We start from the raw sequence: 22,997 nt of genomic DNA on the forward strand, positions 1-22,997 counted from the left end.
ACCACCACCACGGAGGAGGCTGATGCGGGAGCTAATGGCTGTGCCCCATCGGGTGGACTAGGCCGCATTAATTCGACCATACATACACACGCTAATCAGCTGTAACCGTGGCACCCAGCTCAATTCAAATTGATTTACTGAGCCTGGAAATGGATACAAATGTGATTAAAGGCTTTTTATTTTACATAGGTTCTCTATAAAATGATTTAAATCAATTGCCCAGCAGGCCCCATGCTATTACTGCACTGAGCCGCTTCTCACAGTGATGGATTTGTGCTCTGCTCAGAGCCGGGGTGTCAGAGAGGCGCTCCCACCCACCCCCCTGTCTAAGTCAGGGCACTGTGGCAACCGCCCAAGAGTGCCTGCCTCTTCCTGGGGTACCCCCTCCAGGCCTGGCACGACCACTGAGGGGTGACAGGGGTCAGTGGATGAGGAGGGCAGGCCAGGGAGTGAGGCTGGTGTCACCATGGCAACCGCCTACAGTCTCCCCATTAGATGCCTCTTGCCCTCCCAGAGTCGTGGCTGCAGCATCTACCCCAAGATGTCTCAGGGGCCAGCCCTGAGCCCAGAGGTCAACTCTGTAATCTCAGCCACCAAGGACATCATCTGCTCTGCCCTGAACCCCTTTTACAGATGAGGAAACTGAGGCCAAGGGTGCAGGGCAGTGAGAAGAGGCACAGGCAGGTCCATCGACTCCACAGCAATGGGTGTCATTTGGTTTTCTACTCAAGTATGATCTCCTGTGAACTATTACATCAGCAAAGATCCCATTTCCAAATAGGGTCATATTCTGAGGTTCTGGGCAGACATGAATTTTGGGGGACATGATTCAACCCACTACAGACACCACCCTGGGGATATGGCTGTGGAGGGTTCCTCCTCTTTGGCTGGCAGCTCAGGCTGTTCAGTAACTTAGCCACAACTTGGCAAGGCTCTTGGGGAACCAGGAGTCCGTCGGCTACACCAAGTGAGCCTCTGGAGAAACGATGCCTCAGCCCCCATCTCTGCCCAGGGGCTTCTGTGCTTGTTCAGAGCAGCACTCGAGGCAGGGTGGGGGCTCAGGCAATGCACCACTTGCTTCCCTGGGCAGAGGTTACTCAGTAAGCCTGTCGCACCCAAGAAGTGAAGAGGGCATGGGAAGGGAGGGCCGTGAACATCTTTGTGGTGGGCACGTGGCTGGGACAACATCACAGTGACCACATCACTGCACTGCATCAGTCCCTGCTGGAAAGCCCAGTAAGACCGGGATGGGTGTTTGGGCAAATAGACACTAGCCCCAGGCAGCTGTTTCAGTTCAAAACAATATTCATGAAAATGAGGCAAAACGCAAAATTCCACTTCTCAGACACACTGAATATGCGAGGTGCTCGACAGCCACAGGGTTGGCGGCAACCCCACTGGACAGGGCAGACGTAGGACATCCCATCAATCATCCCAGCAAGTTCTATGGACCTTGTAAGCGTTGTACCACCAGCAGGAATAATGAATGCCAGAAAAATAACAATTAATAAAAGCACACCAGGGCTGTGGATTTACACCAAGCCTGACTCCTGGGTGGTTATGGGGCCAGGCCAGTCTTCCGCTGCCTCTGGCCTCCCCTTCCACCACTGACCACACAGGGCCCATTCTCCAGAGCCCAGCCGTCTCGACTCCAAGAAGTCACCCACTGCTCCTGCTCCACTGGCCTGTGAGGTCCTGGCCCGATTCTCTGGCCCTCCTCCAGAGTCTCAGACACTCTGTCTTCTGCTCTCCCACTGCCTTGCAAGCTCCTAGTTTGCAAAACCCGAATCCAACTTCATAGCCTCTGGGGTGCCTCCTCCTAAATGCTGTACTTCCCTCTTGCACGGGGCTTCCGACTTGGAGCGTGGTCACCACTGCAGCTGTCCTTCTCTGCTCTGCATGACCATTCTGTAGCCTCACCAGTTGGCTTAGCACTGGACTTAGTAGGAAGTCTGGATCCGTGGGAGGAATGCTCTCCTAACTAGTCTCTGAGTTTCCTAGCACTCACGCCGCGCCCAGAGCACTGCAGACAACACACTGTGGCTGCGTGCAGGAGCCAATGAGTGAAAACCCGAGACCAGGGCCTGTGCTATCCTCCCGTAGGTACACAGTAGGTACGTGATAAATGGGGGGTATTGGACCAGCTGAATTAAGCAGAGAGAGGACTCTGAGAGGATAAGGATATTTGGTGTGGGCAATAGAACAGCTAGAAAGACACTGAAAACAATGAGGCGGGCGGGGCTGTGTCCTCTGAGGACAGACTCCCATGGAGGAGTCTATTTGACTGCTGGGTTTTCCTGGGCCTCCTTCTACTGGGCTCCTTCCCTGTTGGGTAGAGGGGGGTGACTGTCAGCAAGGTCACAGCAGGGCTGGTCCCTAAAGGAGTTAAAGGCCATGTTCCCAGGCTCCCCATCTGCTCCTCCTAGGAGTCTCTATGGCTGGGCAGTGATGCTGCCTCTGCCTCTTGACCCATTATTACTGCTGCTGCTGCTCTGCAGAGAGCTGGAAGAGGGACAGGGTGACACCAGAGGGGAGAGGCACTGCCGGGCCTTGGAGGTGCAGAAGGCAGAGGGTATGGGTGATGGGTCACTGTGCATAGACAGCCCTTCTGAGACCAGGAACCAGAGTCTTGGGGGGACAGTCCTGACTGAGACCCAAAGGGCATGTTAACTGTCTAAAGTCCTACAGACTTCTGCCCACCTGCAGCTATACACCCATCTCCTCACTGAGGTTGAACAGCGGTCCTGTTGAGACCTGACTTAGTGGTTGTGGAAGCCCACCTCCTTCCACTCTCCCTTCTCTCATGAGGTACAGCCTGGCCTCCAGGCACCCATTCCAGAGGCTCCATCAAGGTGCCCAGTGAGTAATTCCAATCCTGCACTCGGGGCCAGACCACCCACATCACACCCCCTGGCGCTGCCACTCCTATCTGAGTGACCTGGCAAGTTACCTAGCTGCTCTGTGCCTCAGTTTTCAACTGATGAGTCCCCTAGGTTGGAAGGCACCCAAAATACACCGTGGCCACAACCATGGACTCAAGCGTACCATCGATCGACCAGGCAATGTGTCGTTCTGTTGTACATGGGGTCGCTATGAGTCAGAACCAACTGGACAGCAACTGACAACAACAACGATGCGTCGGTAAATGTGGAAGAAATAATAACAATGAGATTGCCACGAGCCTTAAATGAGTCCACATTTGCCTGGCTCGCAATGAGCCCTCTGTGAGTGGTCGTTAGAGCAATCCGCCCAGGTGCAAATACACAGAACAGGAGGGTTCTTTGGCACCCCAGACAGGTCCCTGTCAGAGCAGGGACAGGTTCTGTGGTCCCCAAAATTCGGGTCTCAAAGACGGTGCTCTCCATCTACTTGTACTTTGGCTCCCAACAACAGACAGGTAAAGCTGACCAAAACAAAGTAAACTCAGCGAGTTTTGGCTCAAACTTGGCCTGAGTTAACTTATAACTCTCCCTGAGGGGTGAGGAAGTGAAAACTGTTCATATACCATTAATATCCAGTTTAGTTTATGTGTGACGACTTGAGCTGCCCCCTGCCGTTGCTTTTTAATCTCCTCCTGTCTTAGGTTGGGTTCTCTAGAGGAGCAAAACCACTGAAGGGTATATATATAAAAACACACATAGAGATTTATTTCAAGGAAATGGTTCATGCAGTTGTGAAGGCTGGCAAGTGCCAAATTCATGGGCCAGGTATCAGGCTGGAGGCTTCTCCTGACTCATGTCGTTGCATGGGCTGACAAACTCAAAACCGGCAGGTCAGAAGGCTCACTCATGGCCCAAGAACAGGAGGTCAGAGGAAGATGAGTCAGGTGCAGCAGGCTCAAGAGAGGGCGAGCTTTGCCAGAACATCTATATATATTGGATACAGGCCACACCCCCAAGGAACTCCCTTTTCAACTGACTGGCTGCTCACAGCAGGTCACAAAATGGAGGATGATTACATAATATCTGCCAAACCACTGACAATCATGGCCTAGCCAAGCTGACACATAACCTTAACCATCAAACCTTCCAAGTAGACAGGGCGTCGACTAGGGCAGGAGAGGGGGTCTGTATCTGAGAACCAGAGTCTCAAAGGCATTCTTCCCAGCACAGCTTGAGGCATCGCTGCATCGGAATCCCCTGGGTACTTATTAATCACCAAGCAGGCGCCCAGGGCCCTGGGACACCTATACCAAATAAAACCCGAGACCACGGTCTTGCGGCTGAGGTAACCCAGGGCTAGGCACAAGCAGCCAGGCGAGAAATATATGAATAATTCTACTTTAGCCTTCATCCTGTTGCCACACTTTGGTAGCATCTAAACTCAAATGCATAAGAATGCCAACAGCAGGGCAAGAAGGCTCTTCTCTCAAGACACTAATGAGCGGAGACCATCCTGCAAACATGCTCCTGATGGGAAGGGCACACCCATGTGGGCCAGAGGGCAGTGGGTCTGGGGGTCCTGTAGGAAGCAGCGGGTAGGGGCTACAGGAGAGGTGGGCAGGTGGGAGAACACAGGGGTAGGAACAGGCTCCTGAAAGGGCCCAGAGTGGGACTATGTCGTGGGGGCCAGAGGAAGGATCCAGGTAGGTGGGTGAGGGGCTCACTAAATCCAGCCAGCCATGTGAGCCACTGAGGGCTTTGTAGGGAGGCAAGGCTCCACCAGCTCAGAGCCATGGGCTCCTAGGGGCAGGAGACACTCTGTCCTCCTGAACATGCTGCCCACCGCTTCCCCGCCCTGAGCAGCAGCTACACTGGCTTGTCAATGCCAGCACACCAAGGGCCTGAGCCCCTTGGGGGCAACTGTGAGTCTGTGCAACACTGCTAACGCTGAGGAAAACCAGGGCCACGTGCTTATCTCGTGTGTGTGGGACTATACGTGAGACAGTGTACGTGTGTGAGCATATGAGTATGTGTGAAAATGTGAGTTAGCACATGAGTAAGTGTGAGTGTGAAAATAAATGAGTGTGAGTATATGTGAGAACGTACATCGTGCAAGAGAATGTATGGGTGTGTGAAAATTGAGTTACTGCGTGCGGCTGAGCGCATGTGAGTATATACATATGTGTATGTGTGCAAATGCAAATGTCAAAGAATAGATGTGTGGGGGGGAGGGTGTGTATGATAATATATGTGTATGAGTAAGCGTGGATGTGTGAATGAATGTGAGTGTTCGTGAGCAAGTGTGTGTGTGTGTGTGTGAGAAAGATAGCATACGTGTGGGACAGCCCCTCACCGCTGAGCCACTTGACTTCCCACTGTGAAATGGGGCCATGACCCCTCCCAGCAGACTCTAGGGCATGCTGGGGGGCACTATAGGTGTGACAGCCGCCCATCCAGGCCCATGAGGGGCTTGCCTAAGAGGAGGTTGCTCTGCTTTGCATTCCGACTCCAGGGTGGGCTGGGTGGGGGCCCGGCAGGCACCAGGCCCCCAGGAGCGAGGCGTCCCAATTACTGGCACACTGAATGAAGCACAGCTGGCTCTGGTGCCCAGTCAGAGTGGCGGGCTGGCCAGGGAGTTGCATTGCTCCAATCTGGGAAGGCGTCCTCAGTGTTAATGGGGCGAGCAGCTCATTAGCTGTCGTCCATCTGCCCTAATGTGGTGGCGGCTGCAGTGGTGGAGGGGCCGGGCAGTGAAGACACCCTCCAGGAATGGTGGGCAGGCAGGCATACAGCCGCAAGGAGGGCCAGCCCTCACTCCTGCTGCCTGCTGACGGGTGAAGGTACCGGGGAGGAAGAGGAAGAGGGCCCCTCTGCTCCCCCTGGGGTCTGGCCACACACTGCTGTGTGTCTGCAGGCAGGTGGCTCACACTCTCTAGACCCAGGCATCGATTGGGGATAACAGGGGCTGGACCAGAGGCCTCCGGTGCAGGAGGGTGGGCAGCCCTGGGGGCCTGGCCCCAGACTCAGGCTGTCCCTGCACGTGTCTAGAGGTGTGAGGTGTGGATACCTCTGAGGATGTTCCAGGTGGTTTTCAGATACCCACTAATCTTGCCTTTGTCTGTGGTGGTGGACATGGCTTCTCTGCAGGTCCAGCCAGGGGTGCCCTGGCAAGAAGTGGTCAGTACTGGGTCCCCAGGGGCTGGTTCAGGGCCTAGGACAGGTACCAAGGAATCAAAGTGGATTCTTCAGGTCAGACTTGGGGTATAGCTGTGGACCCCAGGGGACGGGAATGGGGTTGGCCGGCACCTCCAGCCCTGCATCTCTGCTGACATGGCACTGGGCAAAGACCATGAACTGAAACGTTGCCCCAGGGGACCTGACTACAGAAAATGGAGGCACCCTGCCCATCACCTGCCATCTTGGGCAGCAGTGCTGGGGGCTGGGAGAGGGGCCTTTGGGCCAGGCTGCCCAGGTTCTACCCTGGCTCTCCTGTGTGACTTGGGGAAGTTATTTAGCTTCTCTGTGCTCCTGTTTCCCCATCTGTGGGGACATGTGAGCTGACATGTATCAATGTTGGCCAACATCATCCCCATCATAGGGTCTCCCTGGCTGCTGTCACTCGAGGGCCACCTTCAGTATGTCCACCATGCCGGTACCCCCCATATTACTGACAAAACCCTATGGGGCAATTTTACTCTGTTGTTGCTGTGAGTCAAAAATCGACATGACGGCATCCAACAATCACCCGTCATATCAAGCAGTTCTTTTTGTTTCTTGAAGGATAATTCACTTTAACTAATTTTAAAACAATAACTTGGGCCCAGAAGGAAGCTGCAAGCCACTAGCAGGAATGCAACATCAGTGTCCTACCCTGAACCCTCACTTGGGGTTGCCGGCTCTAGGTGAAGTCTGGTCCCTTCATGAAAAAGGAGTAACAGGATGGAGAAGGCTGTGGGACCTGTTGGCACCAAACCAAGACCGTGGCCGTGGGGAGGATGACTAGAATTGGAGAATCTGTGCCTTGATTTTCTTTAAGGTTATGTTCCCACACGATACAAAACTGTCTTGAGTGCAGCATAGAATCGCCCCGTGGAGATGTGGCCCACCACAGAGCCACAAGACTTCCCAGGTGGAACGCCAAATCCCAAAGGGCTTCAGGCTCTGGAAGTGGTGTCACCTCTCCCTCCTACCAGGGCAAGGCAGGAAAACAGCCAGCTCTGCCCGGCCCAGACTGCCAGGCTCTGTTGCTCAGGCTCTTAGCCTCCCCGGCCTCAGTTTGCCCATCTGAAAAACGGGACACACGATCCCTTGCCTGGGTGGCTGCTAAGGGTCTGAAAGCTCTCCTGCGTCGTCAGCTGAGAGGGTGTTGCCTGCACCAGCGGGGAGGCTGGGAGCCTCCCGGCAGCATGGACGGCCTTGCATAAGGGCTGCCGGTGCCCCAACGCTCTTCAATTATTCAAACCATAATTGCACCCTTATTTAAAGTCTAGTCTTGTGTTTGCTGCATCCCGGTGGTGAGCACCAGGGCCTGCTGGTAGATTTACAGGGACGCGCTCCCTCACACAAAGTCAATTAATTCAGCAAACACATTGCCAGCAGGTTCTCAGGTGTGCGGCTGGGAGGCCCGCCAGTCTCAGCCCACCGCCTTGGGGACACCTGATCCACAGGCCTGCCAGGCAGGAGGGGCGGGGGGCTGGAGGAGAAGGGACACCGACACGCCCACGGGCACCTGCTGTGTGCCAGGCAACCTCACAACCTCAACCCTGGCAGATGGGGAAACCGAGGCAGAGAGGGTAAGGGATCCACTGGAGAGCAGGGGATTTAACTTCAGGCAGTCCCCTCCATCTGCACACTCCTGTTTTCACCCTCACATGTCCCACCCCGACAGATTACAACAGTAGCAGCTACACTATCACATTTAGAACAGAGTCTGACATTGAAAAAACACTTCACGTCCACATAGCTCCTATCAGCTTTCCTGTCAGCCCCACAGGTAAGGATTAGTATTATCCGCATTTTACAGAGAGGGGAAACTGAGGCACGTGGAGGTTGACTGGTGCGCCCAAGGTCTCGAAACTTGTAACAAAGCGGGGATTGGCAGGAAGGCTGTCTGGTCCCTGCTCTCTGAGCTGAGTCCCACCCTTTCCGGATACCCGGCTATTACAGATATGAAGTGCTTAGCACAGGAAGAGCTGGATATGCCGGCTAATGACCTCACCAGGCCCAGCTTAAAGCCTGCCCCCTTTCCCTGGGAACCATGCACTTTTTCATTCTCTCTCTCTCTTCCTCACCTGGCAAATCTTCATATCACCCAGGAATCCCTGGATCAAGCACAGCCCACAGGTAGCACGTTCTGCTGGGTTCTGGAACGTTCTGATGGGCCCTGGGATGTTCTGATGGGTTCTGGCATGTTCTGATGGGCTCTGGGACGTTCTGCTGGGTTCTGGCACATTCTGATGGGCTCTGGGACGTTCTGATGGGTTCTGGCATGTTCTGACGGGTTCTGGTGCTAGACTGGTCACTGTCTTATATTATCTGCTGCTCTTCTCCAGATGACGGCAACGGCTGACATGTGGAGGGCACTTAACAGTTTACAAAGGCCTTTTGCACCATTTGAGCCCCCAACAAACATGTGAACAGGTGCGCTGCCAGCAACAGCAGCTCCGTCTCCTGGGTGAGGATGTGAAATCTAGAAGTTAAATGACTCAGCCAGGCCACCCACCTCCAAGAGGCATGGTTGGCAACCAGGTCTCTGGACACCAGGCCACCAGGCCCTGAGGCTGAGGGCCAGCCTGTCCTAACGAGGCATTTCTGTTAAGAGTGTGTGGGCTGCCAGAAGGTGCCCCAGCTCTCCCATTTCCTAGCTGTGCAGTTTTGGGCAAGTCACAAGTAATGTCTCTGGGCCTCAGTTTCCTCCTCTGAGAAATGGGGTGAAAACAGAACGCCTCCTCCTTTGGGTGGGGTGAGGATGATGTGAATTAGTACAATGTGAGGAGCGGAGCACAGGGTGACATTCACTTTACTATCTCTGTGCTTCTCACCACACCCCCCAAAGTATATATAGTAGGTGCCCCCCAAATGTGTTACTTGCTCTGGCAGCAGAATTAGTGGCATCAAGGTAAAAAGAAGTTGCTAGGCCCTGTCTGCACCAGCCCATCTCAGCTCCTGGACATGGTCCTGGTAACACTTGCAGCACACAGGCATCCCTTGTCCAAGCCTTGGGTGTGGAGGGGCTGGAAGAGTTGAGCTCAACTAAAATATCCTGCTGAACTCCCCACCTGGAGGGGGAGAGGGAGGAGTCCATGTATGAAAAACTAACATTTCAACTCCCAGGGTTCATTTTACCTGGATTGCCCTTTCCTCCTTAAATCATCCACCTAGAAAACTCCTACCCATCCCTCAAAACCCTACTGAAGAGTCACATCCCTCTGCCTCTTCCGTGTTGTCTCTCAGCCTGATACATGTTTCTCCCATCGCAAAAACCACCGGCTGTGTGCCAGGCACAGTGCTAAGTACTTTCAAAAAGGAAGGAGTCGTTATCTCCATTTTACAGATAGAGAAACTGAGGCACACAGCGACTAGGCCGAGTGTAGAGGAGGCTGAGTGTGGAGGCTGCACAGATGGCAGAGGGCAGAGTCTGGCTCCGAACCCGACAAACTTGGCTCCTATCTCAGCTGCCTTGGAACAAGAATCCAGGTTCAGCTGTTTTAGGAAGAGCCAGCGTCAGGATTAGATGGAGTCGGTGGAACAGAGAGGGGAAAAATGCTGAAATGCAAGGCAGGAGGCCAAGCGGGCCGGAGAGGGAGCAAGGGCAGGTTAAAAATAAAACTGAAATCCGAGTGAAAGCAGCACACGCTGTCCCGGGAGGGGGTGACAGAGACCTGTGGTCCCTGAGGGACCTACCCACCAGTGAGGCTCAGCGTGCAGCCCAGCTGCTCTGGGTGATGATCATTTCGGAAGCAGAGGGGGCAGGCGGGGGCTCTAGGCTTCAAGCTGAAACCTCAGGGATGGGGCATGGGGGCTGAAAACCAGACTGGGGGCCCCAGGCCCCATCCGATAGTGCAGGCTACCCACTCTGGCCCCCAATTCTTCTGGGAGCCCTGGCCACCCCACTGCCCACCACACCTGCTGTGAAAACAACACCCTGGAAGGTTGTCACTACTCTCTCCCGGGAGGGCAATCGGACACCGAAGGGGCAGGTCTGATCGACCATCTGATTTGTCTGGTGGCTGGTGAAGGTGGGGGCCACGGGGCCTCCAGGACAAAGACCAGCCAGGCAGGGTGCCCCTTGGTGGGGGGTGACAGTGCTCCCCAGGAGTCAGTGAACGGGCAAAAAAGGGGAGGCTTACAGAGGTCACCTGGCAGTAAGTGAGACAGAAGGCGCCATGTGAAGGCCAAGTTCCCCCATCCTCAACCAATCCAAACATCTGTTTCTCCTCTACACAGTATAATGTTGGGGCTCAGTCCACCTGGTTCTATTTCCGGGTTTGACACTCATTGGCCGATGACCAGACAAGTTGCTGAACCTCTCTGTGCCTCAGTTTCCTTGTCTGTAATATGGAAGCAGCAGCTGTCCCTACATCACTGGGATGTGGTGAGAATTGCAATTGCAGCCAAGTGCTTGGGCTGGAAGGCACCGCTCACAGCAGGCGGCATGCAGCCAAGGACTCTCTGGGTTTTATGGTCTTCTTCTCTTGGGAAGAAAATTTTTACTGCCCACCTACTACACAGATGTCCCAGGCACCGTGGACAGGTTGTTGAGTCAAGGAAACCTAGCCAGCCCCTTTCCTGGTGCTGCTCCAGTCTCTGTAGGGAGACACAGGAATCAGGAAATCACACAAGCGCGTGCATACAAACTGAGCCCAAGGCACTTGACCTGGAGGAGAAGCTGGGTCATGGTGAGTCAGGGAACAGTGTTCCAGACAGTGGGAACAGCATGTACCAAGGCCCTGAGGCAGCTGGGTACACTAAAAAAAAAAACTGAAAATGGCTGGTGTGGCTGGAGTATGGGGAACAAATGCCAAGACTGGCGTCAGGGGCAATAGAAAACTGCCTGCTCCACTCTGTACCCCCAAATTCTTTATTTGTAACAGCTTTACTGAGATGTAATTCATATACCATGCAATGCACCCATTTAAAGTGTAAAATGCAATGATTTTTAGTATATTCACAGATGTGTACAATCATAACCACAAATGATTTTAGGATATTTTCATCACCTCAAAAAGAAACGCTGTATACCAATGTTCACAGCACCACCATTCATAACAGTCGAAAGGTGGAAACAACCCAAAGGGTCCATCAACAGATGAATGGACATACAAAACACAGTATACACATGCTAACTACTACTGCTACTGCTACCCATTGCTGTCAAGGCGTTTCTGACTCATAGCAACCCACTAGGACAGAGAAGAACTGCCCCATAGGGTTTCCAAGGCTGTAAATCTTTATGGAAGCAGACTGCCACATCTTTTTTCCCCGGAGCAGCTGGTAGGTTTGAACCACCAACCTTTTGGTTAGCAGCTGAGTGCTTAACCACTGCACCACCAGGCCTCCTTAAACCCATTGCCGTAAAGTCAATTCCAACTCATAGTGACAGCCATAAAGAGAGATGTAGTCCTGATACATGATACGACTCTTCTTTCTTCCCTGACAAGAAAGCTTCTTGTCAAGGGAACTGCTGATCATGGCACCTGGACCCCAGAGAGATGCACCACCCACAGCCTTGGCAATGGAATCTACAAGGCCACAACTGCCCAGTGTTGCGGATAGTCATGGCACACAACAAATAAACCCGCTGCTCCTGGCTAGGCCAGTACTATTCGGTGTAAATACAGGCTCCAGGGTAGAAGTCCGCCACCCACTGCACTGGGTTGAATCCTGTTCCCCCAAAATTCACATCCACACAGAACCTGTGAATGTGACCTTATTTGGAAATAGGGTCTTTGCAGATGTCATCAAACCAAAATGAGGTCATACTGGAGTAGGATGGGCCCTAAATCTAATGGCTGGTGTTCTTAGAAGAAGAGGGAGATTTGAGACACACGGACATAAGGAAGACGGCCATGTAGGGAAGGAGGCAGAGATTGGAGTGATGCGGCCACAAACCAAGAATGCCCGTAGCCACCAGACGCTGGGAGAGACAAGGAAGTCTCCTCCCCTATAGGGGAGCCTTCAGAGGTAGCACGGCCCTGCAGGCACCCTAATTTCAGACTTCTACCCTCCAGAACTGTAAGAGAATAAATCTGTGTGTGTGTGTATGTTTTTGGTAAATTACATGTAACAGAAAATATTTGCCACTTCAACAATCCTTCCGTGTACAGCTCAGTGACATCCAGTGACATTGGTGACATTCCTCACCATGTTGCACAATCGTCACTGCCGTCCGTTTCCAAATTATTTTCATCGCCCTTAACAGGAACTCAGTGGCCCTTCCACAGTACCGCCCCATGAATTTATGTTAAGCCACCCAGTTTGTGGTCATTTGTGGTGGCAGCCCCAGGGCACTCATACATCATCCCTGTAGGTCCTCCTGCCTCTGCCTTGGTTTGACCAAACTGGGTGGACACCATGCTCCTGCCCCTGGACAACCCAGGTCTACTTCAGGACGCCTTCCTGACTCCCAGGGGCAGTGCTGTCCAGACATAGTCCACTCCCCAGGAAGGAAGAGTCCAGAGCTACAGCCTTTGAGCCTGGCCATGTCCTGCTACAACTGTCTGCCTGCCCCAGGTAAGGGTGGCCTTGTCAACCCTCCAAAGCTAGTCAAAGATTTAGCAACATCCTAGTCTATACACTGGTCTACAATCACACCTCCCTGCACTCTGTCTGGGCAGCCCCTGAATTTCAGGAGTTGGGTGGGGAGCAAGCCAGTGAGGCAGGGGTCATGGGGAGGGAGACAGGAAGGCAGCGACTCCTTCTAGGGGGCAGCGGGGCAGGTCACCACCTCCACCGGGCATGTTATTACAAGTCACAATTTATCTCCCTGGGCCACATTAGCGGTGGCCCACAGGACATGGGGTCGCCCTGACGGAATATGGAGATAAACTAGAGATGTCTGGGAACAGAGCTGAGTGGAGATTACAGCAAAAACCAGACGCCAAAGTCCAGCCGCGAATCCATCAGCTGGCCAGTTACGTCCAATAAATTAGAGGAGATAAGGAGTGAAGGATGGAGCCCTGAGAGCAACATTCACTGTGGATACTGGCACCGGGGCCTCGCGAGGGCATCTGAGGGGTTCTTCCAGGCAGAGGGCGCCTGGCGGTTGTGGGGGGGGGGGGGCGGGAGGAGAGGGAAGAGGAGTGGGTGTGAGGAGGAGAGGGAGAGGAAGTAAAGGATGAGGAGGGGAGGAGGCTGAGGGAGGGGGAGGAGGGAAGGAGGGGGCAGGAGACAGAGGAAGGAAGAGGAGGTGGGTGGGGAGGGGTCCCAGCCAGTGGCCAGTGAGGGCAGAGCTTCTCCCTGTGGTGGGTGAAGCCATCAATACAGGCCCAGGCTTAATTGTCGGAAATATTGCAGAGAAATGAAAAGCAACTCCCTGCACAAGGCTGTATGGCAGCCCCTCTGGCGTACCCCCAGCTGCTGCCCACCACCCACCCTTTCTGCACCTCCAGCTGTTTTCTGCCTGGTTCCCAGGAATGACAGCTGCCGCTGTGGCTGGGACAGGGTGTGGGGTGAAGGGGGACATCTGGGGAGAAGATAAGAGGATCAGATAGAGAAGGATGGTTCCCTGGCCCCGCTCTGTTCATGGCCAGCCTGAACCATGGCAGTAGCCTCCTCTCTGGCCCCTGCTTCTATCCAAGTCCCTGCCCTATCTTCCACATGGATCAGAGACCCCCAACCTGTGCCCCTTCTGTTCATACCCCAAGGGCTCACCCCTCCTCCACCATCCTCGATCCCACACTTGTCCCCTCCTCTCCTCCCACCACACTGCGCCAGACACTCTTCTGCAGGGCCTCTGCCTTGATGCTCCTTCTGCCTAAATCTCCTCCCCCCACCACTCAGATATCAGCTTGACCAACTCCACAAGCGTCACTCTCCTCGAGGCCTTCCTGGACCCTGCAGTGGGCTGACCAGTGGCCCCTAAAAGATATGCCCCTATCAAACCCCTGGAACCTGTGAGGCCTTATTTGGAAAAAGGATCTTTGCAGATGTGGTCGAGTTAAGGATCTTGAGATGGGGTGATGATCCTGGATGATCCCCATGGGCCCTAAATCCAATGAATGACAAGTGTCTTTATAAGAGACACAGAGAAGGCCATGTGACAATGGAGCAGAGAGCCGTGGCCACAAGCCCAGGAAGGCTGGCAGCCACCAGAAACTGGAAGAGGCCAGGAAGAGTCCTCCCCCAGAGCTTCCGAAGGAGTGCAGCCCTGCTGATTTCAGACTTCTGACCTCCAGAACCACAACAGAATAAATTCCTATGCTTTAAGCCACATGGTGCATGGGAACTTGTTAGGACAGCCCTAGGACACTCATCCCATTGCCATCCAGTCGATTCTGACTCATAGCAACTCTATAGGACAAAGTAGAACTGCCCCATAGGACACACACACATACCCTATCTAACTCTGCGGCCAGCCCTCCCGGCCGTTCCCCTCCCCTTACCTGGTCTAATGTGTTTTCCACAGTACTCTGCACCTTCAGCTGACGCTACAGTTCACCAAAAGGGGTCCCGGTGGTACACTGATTAAGCACTCGGCTGGTAACTGAAAGGTCAGTCGTTCGAACCCACCAGCGGCTCCTCAGGAGAAAAGACCTGGCAATCTGCTCCTCCAGGTAAACAGCCTTGGGAACCCTATGGGCAGTTCTACTCTGTCACATGGGGTCGCTATAAGTCAGAATTGACTGGATGGTCCCCAACAACAATATAGTACACCAACTCATCATTTTTATTGTTTATTGTCTAGAACCTCCACGAGGACAGGGTGTCAGACTTCTGCTAGCCCAGTACCCCTGGTGCCTACAGCTGGGGTTCAGGGACCAGGTTGTTGAAGGCATGGAGAAAGATCTCTGCATGACTCACCACCTGCTTCCAGCTCATCTCAGGTGAAATGTCCCCTCAAGAGAGGCCTTTCCTGAGCCTCACTTGTATCAGCTCCTGTTGTGGACTGAGTTCTGTCCCCCAAAATGGTATGTTGAAGGCCTAATCCTGGTACCTGTGAAAGTGACCTTATTTAGAAACAGGGTCTCTGAAGATGTCATCAAGTTAACTAGATCATACTGGAGTCGGCTGGGGAGGGGGTCCTGACCCCATCCGAGTGTCTTATAAAAGAGAAGAGATGCAGAGAGTTAGAGGAATGGACATGTGACCAAGGAGGCAGCTGCAAGCCAAGTGACACCTAGGATCGCCAGGAGTCCCCACAAGCCATGACAGAAGCGTGGAATGGATTCTCCCTCAGAGACTCGGAAGGAATCAACATGGCTGATACCCTGATCTTGGACCCCCAGCCTCCAGGGCTGAGACAATAAATACCTGTTCTCACAAGCCACCCTTTGTGGCATTTTGTTACAGCAGCCCCAGGAGACTAAGATACCTCCTGACTCTATACTACAGTTTACAACCTGTCTGCTGGACAGATAGCTGCAGGGTGAGGGGACCTTGCTGCCTGCCTGGTACAAGGCTAGCCAGTAGGAGGCAGTGCTCAGTGGGGGCTTTCCCCATTGCAGATATTGCAGCACAGTGAGCTCTCCAGATGGCACAGGTGGACCCCATTCCCAAGCTGACCTACCCGGGTGCCAGTAAGCAGACAGTGATGACCTCAGCACCTCACAAGGTGCCAAGCACCCTGCTCGCTCTGTCTCACTCAGCCCTTGTCTCCCAAGTTCACAATGAGCTTGTGTCGTCCCAGGACAGAGATGTCAGGTGCCCAGCACCAAGTCCACACACCCCAACCTGCTGACATCTCATGGGCAGAGGTCAGGGTGCTGCTAAGGCCCCTATAATACACAGGACGGTGCCACCATAGACAGTGACCCAGCCTCAACGTCAGCAGGGCCAGGGGGCCTGAAGGTGCAACCACACATTGGAAGGTATCTCCCCTGACCTTAAGTGGCACGAGGAGACAAGCTTTTCCTACCTGAGCCCAGCAGGGCCCAGCCCCAGAAGCAGCTCAATGAGTATGAATTGAACTAATGAATGAGTGAATGACTCAATGCACGGACCCCTCCTCACTTTTGCATGTGTGGCTCATACTAGTCGAAGCCTCGCCACCTTCAAATGCCTGCTGCAGAAATAAGGGCGTGGCAGGAACCAGCCCGCCCACATAGTCAGCATTCCCCAGAGACCCCAAGCCCCTAGCCTTTGTTCGGGACGTCTGGGCTGGGAGTGTCTCACAGGATCTCTGGAAAAAGGGGGCCAGGCTGAAGGTCGGCAAGGACCAGGCCCCGGACGTGCCACTGAGGCCACTCCCGAAGGACTTGGGGGTGGGGCTCCCCTCCTCCAGGCTGGCAGCAGGAGCCTGCCGCGCCCCCTCCCTCTCCTGCACCAAGCTTCAGTGGGCTTGTGTGTCTGCCAGATGGCAACGCGCTATGTGTCAGGAGATAATCGCTATTAAAAATTCACTGGGTTTTATTTTATCTTTTTATTTTTTTTTTAGGTTCCGTTGGGCTCTCTGCTCTCTCCTAAAGAAGCTGCCACCCGCTACACAGCTTTAATTGTCTCTAATTAAAAGAAACATCGACAGGGTCGCTGGGGCATCTCAGCTCTGGTGCTGGGGGAGTGAGCAGGGGTGGTAGGCACCCCCAGCAGGGGCTGGCTCCCTTCTGCAGCCCTACCAGCTTCCCACCAACTGGGAGCAGAGAGACAACAGCCCTGCCCCAGGGCACCCACAGTCCCACACACATCCCCACCTCTCCTGAGGGGTTCTGCGTAATTGCTTTTCTCCCCACGAGGGACTCCAGCTGTGTCAAATGTGGGTCACCAGTGTAATGAGTTTAGCACCCCAACAAGAGGCATGGGAGAAAAACGCAGAGGCGAATGGAGCCAAGGTACCATTGGGAACATCACAGGAGGTTGGAGGGCCGAGGACAAAACCGGACAGTGGCCTGGTACAAAAAGGCTGTGGCTGCAGCCTGGACCCACCAGAGCAGCTTCCACAAAGCCAAGCCGGGGTGCTGAGCTCAGAGACCCGAGAGCAGGCATGTGCGGGCTCAGATCCCAGCTCTGCTCCTGCCCAGCGGGCCTTCTGTGAGAGCCGCACCTGCAGGCCTCAGTTTTCACATCTGCCAAGGGGCTCTGCCGAGGTTTACCTGGCTGCTGCTGGAATATGGGTGAGTCAGATCATGGAAGATGCTCAGAGCGCAGAAATGTTGGTTGAGCAGGCACTCACGTGAGGGAGTCGGAGACCCCAGCAGGCCCCGGTTGTTAGCTGCTGTCTCATCAGCCCTAACTCAGTGACCTTATGTAGAACAGAAGAAAACATTGCCAGTCCTGCGCCATCTTCAAGATCCTTGTATATTTGAGTCCATCGTTGCAGCTATGTGTCAGCCCACCTCACGGAGAGTTTCCCTTGCCTTCGCTGACCCTCTACTTTACCAAACATTATGTCCTTTTCCAGTGATTGGTCTTTCCTGATGACGGGTCCAAAGTAAGGGAGCCAAAGTCTCGCCGTTTCAACTCCGGCCTGTTCTGGGTGCCGGGGACACAGCGGAGACACGCAGATAGGCCCGAATCCCAGAGACCTGGCTTCAGGGAGGGGGCAGGAGGCGATGAATGACTGACCATGGTTCAGAGAAACCCCTCCCACGCCGGTGAGCCACACCCTAGGCAAGCCAGAGGAGTCCCAGGAGAGCAGAGAGAGGCAGCACAGGCCTGGAGAGGAACAGTGATGTCCCAGGCACAATGCCACCTGGGAAGACAGGGCTGCGCCAGGCCAAGGAAGGGCACCTCATCTCGCCACCCCACCTCCTGTCCTCAGGGTCCCTGAACGCCTCCTACACACAGGTGATCCACCACAGCAGCTACCCTCTGGGAAAGGGCTGGATTCCTGCAGCGTCTAGTTTCAGATTGGAGAGTCCCCCTTCTAACCAGACCAGCCTGTTTCTCCCACCTGAATGGAGCCAAGAGTGGTGTGGTGACCTCCCATCTCATGGCAAGGTGAGATCGCAGGTCTCCCACCTGCTCAGCTACCCCACAATGCTGGGGTCCCTGGAGCCCACGAGAAATATTAGATGGCATTTTAAATCATTGCATATTTTAAAAATAATAAAGGGGAACTCACACATCTGTGGTCGTGATTTCTGACAAGGGTGCTAAGTCCATTTGATGGGGAAAGAAAAGTCTCTTCAATTCATGGTGCTGGGAAAACTGGATTTCCACAGGCAGAAAAGTGAAACAGGTTCCATGCCTCACACCACACACAAAAACAAATTCAAAATGGATTAAGGACCTAAATGTGCGAGCTAAAATCACAGGATTCTTAGAAGAACAAGAAGGGGCAAGCTGTCAGGCCTGGCTTTCAACGATGGCTTACTGATATAACAACAAAAGCACAAACAAGAAAACACAAAATAAATAAAAGGGACCTCATAAAAATTAAAAACTTTTGTTCATCAAAGCACTTTACCAAAAAAGTGAAAAGCAAGCAGCCAGCTGGAGAATATCTTTGGAAATCATGTATCCGATAAGAATCTAATAACCGAAATTATAAAACTTTGACAACTTAACAACACAAAGACAAATAACCCAATCATAAAATGGGCAAAGGACTTGAATAGACATTTCACCAAAGAGGGCATTCAAATGTTACCAAACACATGAAAAGATGATCAGTGTCATTAACCATGAGAGATACAAACCAAAACCACCATGAGATACTATTTCACCCCCACAAGGATGAGTAAGATTAAAAAAAAGACAGAAAAAAAAAATAACAAATGTTGGTGAGGATGTGGGGAAATTGGAACCCTTACTCATTTCTGGTGGGAATGCACAATGGTATAGCTGTTGTGGAAAACAGTGTGGTGGTTCCTCAGAAAACTAAAAATAGAACTACCATATGACCCAGCAATTCCATTCCTAGGTAGATACTCAAAAGATTTGAAGGTAGAGACTCAAAAAAAGACTCGTATGCTACAGCACTATTCACAAGAGCCTAAAGACAGAAACACCCTAAAGGCCCATCCACAGCAGAATGGATAAACAAAACGTAGGACCTACATACAACGGAATACTACTCACCTAGCAGGAGAAATGAAATCTTAATACATGCTACAGTATGGATGGAGCTTGAAGACATTACGCTGAGTGAAATAAGCCAATCACAAAATGACAAATATTATATGAACTCATATGAAAAGATCAGAAAAGGCGAATGTACAGAGATCACAGTTTATTAGTGGCTACCGAGGGTGGGACAGAGAGGGAAAGGGAGGGTTAACGGTGATGAAAAAATCACATTAAGGTGAGGGTTGCACAGCCAATTATTTTAAGTGCGGTCAGTAAGTTGTATACCTGTCGAAAGTTGAACTGGCAAAAGTTGTGTGATGGATATATTTACGGCAACAACAACAACAGCAAGAGTAGCTGCTAAGGCTGCTTACACACAACCAAATACCTCATGGGAGTTGGTTCCTTGGTTTGGAGGTTTAGGGTCATGGTTTCATGGGACATCCCAATTAATTGGGCTAATAACATGTTTAGTGCCTCTGTTCTACCTCCTGGTTTGCTGTGTAGAACCTGGAGTCTCAAAAGCTTGCAAGTGGCCATCCAAGGCACAATTGGTCTCTATTTGCCTGCAGTAACAGAGGAAGAAGGACAGTCAGGAATAGGAGGAGGATATGGAGTATGTCGCCTCCATGAACAACTGCCTCCTTTGCCTTGAAACCAGAAGAATTGGATGGTGCCTGGCTACCTTTACTGAACACTTTGATCAAAGATTCCATAGAAGAATCTCAATCAAAAGGGGGGAAATACAGAACAGAGTTTCAAATTCTCATGGACTCTAGGCATTCTAGAGCCATGGAGGGTGGATGAACCAAAAATGTGCCCTGCAGTCTTCTTAAAACCAAACAATAGTTTAGATTAACTAGAAAAAAGGTCTGCCTTGAGCATTAAAAAAAAAAAAAAAATGACAAGAAGAACCAGATGGTGCCCAGCTACCACCAACAATTGCCCTGACAGGGAAAACAACAGAGAGTCCCTGATGGAGTCGGAAAAAACTGGGGTACAGAACTCAAATTCTAGTAAAAAGACCAGACTTAATGGTCTGAGACTGGAGGAACCCCAGAAGACATGGCCCCCGAACTCTCTGTTAACGCAGAACTAAAACCATTCCCAAAGCCAACCCTTCAGACAAAGATTAGACTGGACTATAAGACATAAAATGATACTTATGAAGAGTGTGCTTCTTAGTTCAAGTAGATACATGAGGCTAAATGGCCAGCTCCTGCCTGGAAGCGAGATGAGAAGGCAGAAAGGGACAGGAGCTAGTTGAACGGACACAGGAAATCCAGGGTGCAAAGGAAGAGTGTGCTGTCACAGTATAGAGAGAGCAACTAGGGTCACACAGCAATGTGTGTATAAATTTTTGTATAGGAAACTAACTTGAGCTGTAAACTTTCACTGAAAGCACAATTTAAAAAAAACGATAAAAGGGAACGAGATAGTATGAGTTTTCTGTGGCTGCTGGAACAAAGTACTACAATGCTGGGTAGCTCAAAACAACCCAAATTTACCCTTTCTCAGTTCTGGAGGCCAGAATTCTGAACTCAAAGTGTCACCAGAGCCATGTTCCCTCTGAAGGCTCTAGGGGAGGATCCCTCCATATCTCTTCCAGCTTCTGGCAGTCCCAGGCATTCCTTGGCTTGTGGCTGCGTCACTCCAATCTCCGCCATCCTCATATGGTCATCTCCCTGAGTCCTCTCTTCTTATAAAGACATCACCAAACTTGTTCTCGTCCAGTCTACTCCAACTCATGATAACCCCATGTGTGTCAGAGTAGAACTGTGGTCCATAGGGTTTTCAATGGCTGATTTTTTCAAAGTAGACCACCAGGCCTATCTTCTGAGGTGCCTCTGGGTAGACTCAAACCCTAACCTTTCAGTTAACAGCCAAGTGCATTCACCATTTGCTCCACCCAGGGACTCCAACCAGACCTAAAACCAAACCCCATGCCATAGTTTTTCCTCACTTGGTGGTGCAGTGGTTAAGAGCTTGGCTGCTAACTAAAAGGTAGGCAGTTCAAACCTACCAGCCACTCCTTGGAAACCCTATGGGGCAGTTCTACTCTGTCCTATAGTCATTTCTGACTCATGGTAACTGTCTTGGTCATCTAGTGGTGCTGTAACAGAAATACCACAAGCGGATGGCTTTAACGAAGAGAAATTTATTCTCTCACAGTCTAAGAGGTTACAAGTCCAAATTCAGGGCGTTGGCTCCAGGGGAAGGCTTTCTCTCTCTGTCGGCTCTGGAGGAAGGTCCTTGTCCTCAATCTTCCCCTGGTTGAGGACCTCCTCAGGCACAAGCAGCCCGGGTCCAAAGAACACGCTCTGCTCCTGGTGCTGCTTTTTTGGTGGTATAAGGTCCCCAACTCTATGCTTGCTTTCTCTTTCTTTTTTATCTCTTGGAAGATAAAAGGTGGTGTAGGCCACACCCCAGGGAAACTCCCTTATCTTTGGATCAATCCCACCCTAACCCTTTTCAATATAACATTACAATCAAAAAATGGAAGACAATCACAGAATACTGGGAATCATGGCCTAACCAAGTTGATACACACATTTTTAGGGGGACATAATTCAATCCATGACAGTAACTCTGTAGAACAGAGTAGAACTGCCCCATAGGGTTTTCAAGGAGTGGCTAGTGGATTTGAACTACTGACCTTTTAGTCAGCAGCCAAGCTCTTAACCACCACACCACCAAGATAGGTGCTACAAATTTTCCCCTTTTATAAGTGAGGAAAAACTGTGGTACAGGGAGGTTAAGTGTCTTGCTCAAGGGTGCACAGCAAATAAGAGGCAGATCCCAGGCGAAAATCCAGGACATCTGGCTCTAGACATGGGCTCCTAATGGTTGCACCAGACAACAGCAGAGAAGCAAATGTCTCTTGCCAACTTGCAGCCTACCAGCTGAAGACCACGCTAACCCAGGACCCAGGCAATTCAGCAACCAGCTTAGTCCTATTTCTTCACTCACCTTCTCCTTCTTTCTAAGCATTTCTGGAGATTTTTCTTTTTACATAAAGCAAAAACGTAATTGCAAAACCGGAAAACAAAAGCATGAACAAGGCTACCTTTATCGCCTCCGACTAGTTTCCACCACTGGCAGAGGTCCTATCGAGAGGGTCAACACAGGTGGCCGCCCCATCTCCTGTAACCCCTAGCCCCTCTGGGCAAGCTGGGCTGCCAGAGTGTCTGTCATCAGGGGCCCTTTGAGGCCATGGAACCCCAGGGGCAGAGCCCGGCCTGAGCCCATCTGCAGTGGAAGCCATGGCAAAGGGCCAATGGGGTTCGCGCAGCCTGTGTCCACCTCCTGGGGGTTTCCTGAGACCACTCTGCTTTCTGACTAACCCGACAACCCAGCCTGGGTCGCTGCTGCTTAACAAACTTCTGTTTCAACACACGATGAAAGCATTCCTCCCTTCCAGCCTGGCCCTTGCAGAGCATGTGTGGCTGGGAGAAAGTGGGGTTACCCTGACCTGGCTTAGAGGCAATCCACTCCAGACCCTCTCAACAATTGACCATGTGATTGTCCCCAAAGTGCCCATGTTCCAACAGTCCCTGGTCGGGACAGGGGAGGGGTCCAGATTTGATCCTTCCCTCCTGGTCCCAAGGACGAAGCTGTTAGGGTTGGGTCTACACCACCACCACCTCCAAGTTCATCCACTCAGGGAACTTGAACTCTAAGGCACCTCAAAGTATCCACATGGACCTTGGGTGTTATTCCAGGATTTGCCAGAGCAAAGGATTCACTGAACATCCAGGAAGGGGGACCCAGCACTCATTCGTCTGACCAGAAAGAGTTGCCGTCTATTCATCCAACAAGCACTTATTAGGCACCTAGTGTTTACATAGTACCTTGGGATATTCCAAGATAAGAATGAAAAGGATCTTCCGTCAAGGAGCTTCTGTCTGAGAGTAGAAAGAAAATAAGTACAACAGTGTGGATTCCAAACAA

The 22,997-nt window shown here is 52.0% G+C and overlaps 1 long non-coding RNA gene across 3 annotated transcripts; it reads left to right on the forward strand.

Annotated features, from left to right (window-relative positions):
* Positions 1–11,721: 11,721 nt before the first annotated feature.
* LOC135228356 (uncharacterized) lies at positions 11,722–22,224 on the forward strand. Of its 3 annotated transcripts, none has more exons than XR_010318832.1 (4): positions 11,722–12,614; positions 14,509–14,656; positions 14,788–15,010; positions 16,477–22,224. It is a non-coding gene; the product is annotated as an uncharacterized LOC135228356 (long non-coding RNA). The 3 variants fall into 3 exon arrangements; XR_010318833.1 differs by having other exon boundaries at positions 14,788–14,926; XR_010318831.1 differs by lacking the exon at positions 16,477–22,224 and having other exon boundaries at positions 11,726–12,614; positions 14,788–16,469.
* Positions 22,225–22,997: the final 773 nt, after the last annotated feature.

Source organism: Loxodonta africana, chromosome 21, assembly GCF_030014295.1.
Source record: "Loxodonta africana isolate mLoxAfr1 chromosome 21, mLoxAfr1.hap2, whole genome shotgun sequence".
Taxonomy (NCBI): Eukaryota; Metazoa; Chordata; class Mammalia; order Proboscidea; family Elephantidae; genus Loxodonta; species Loxodonta africana.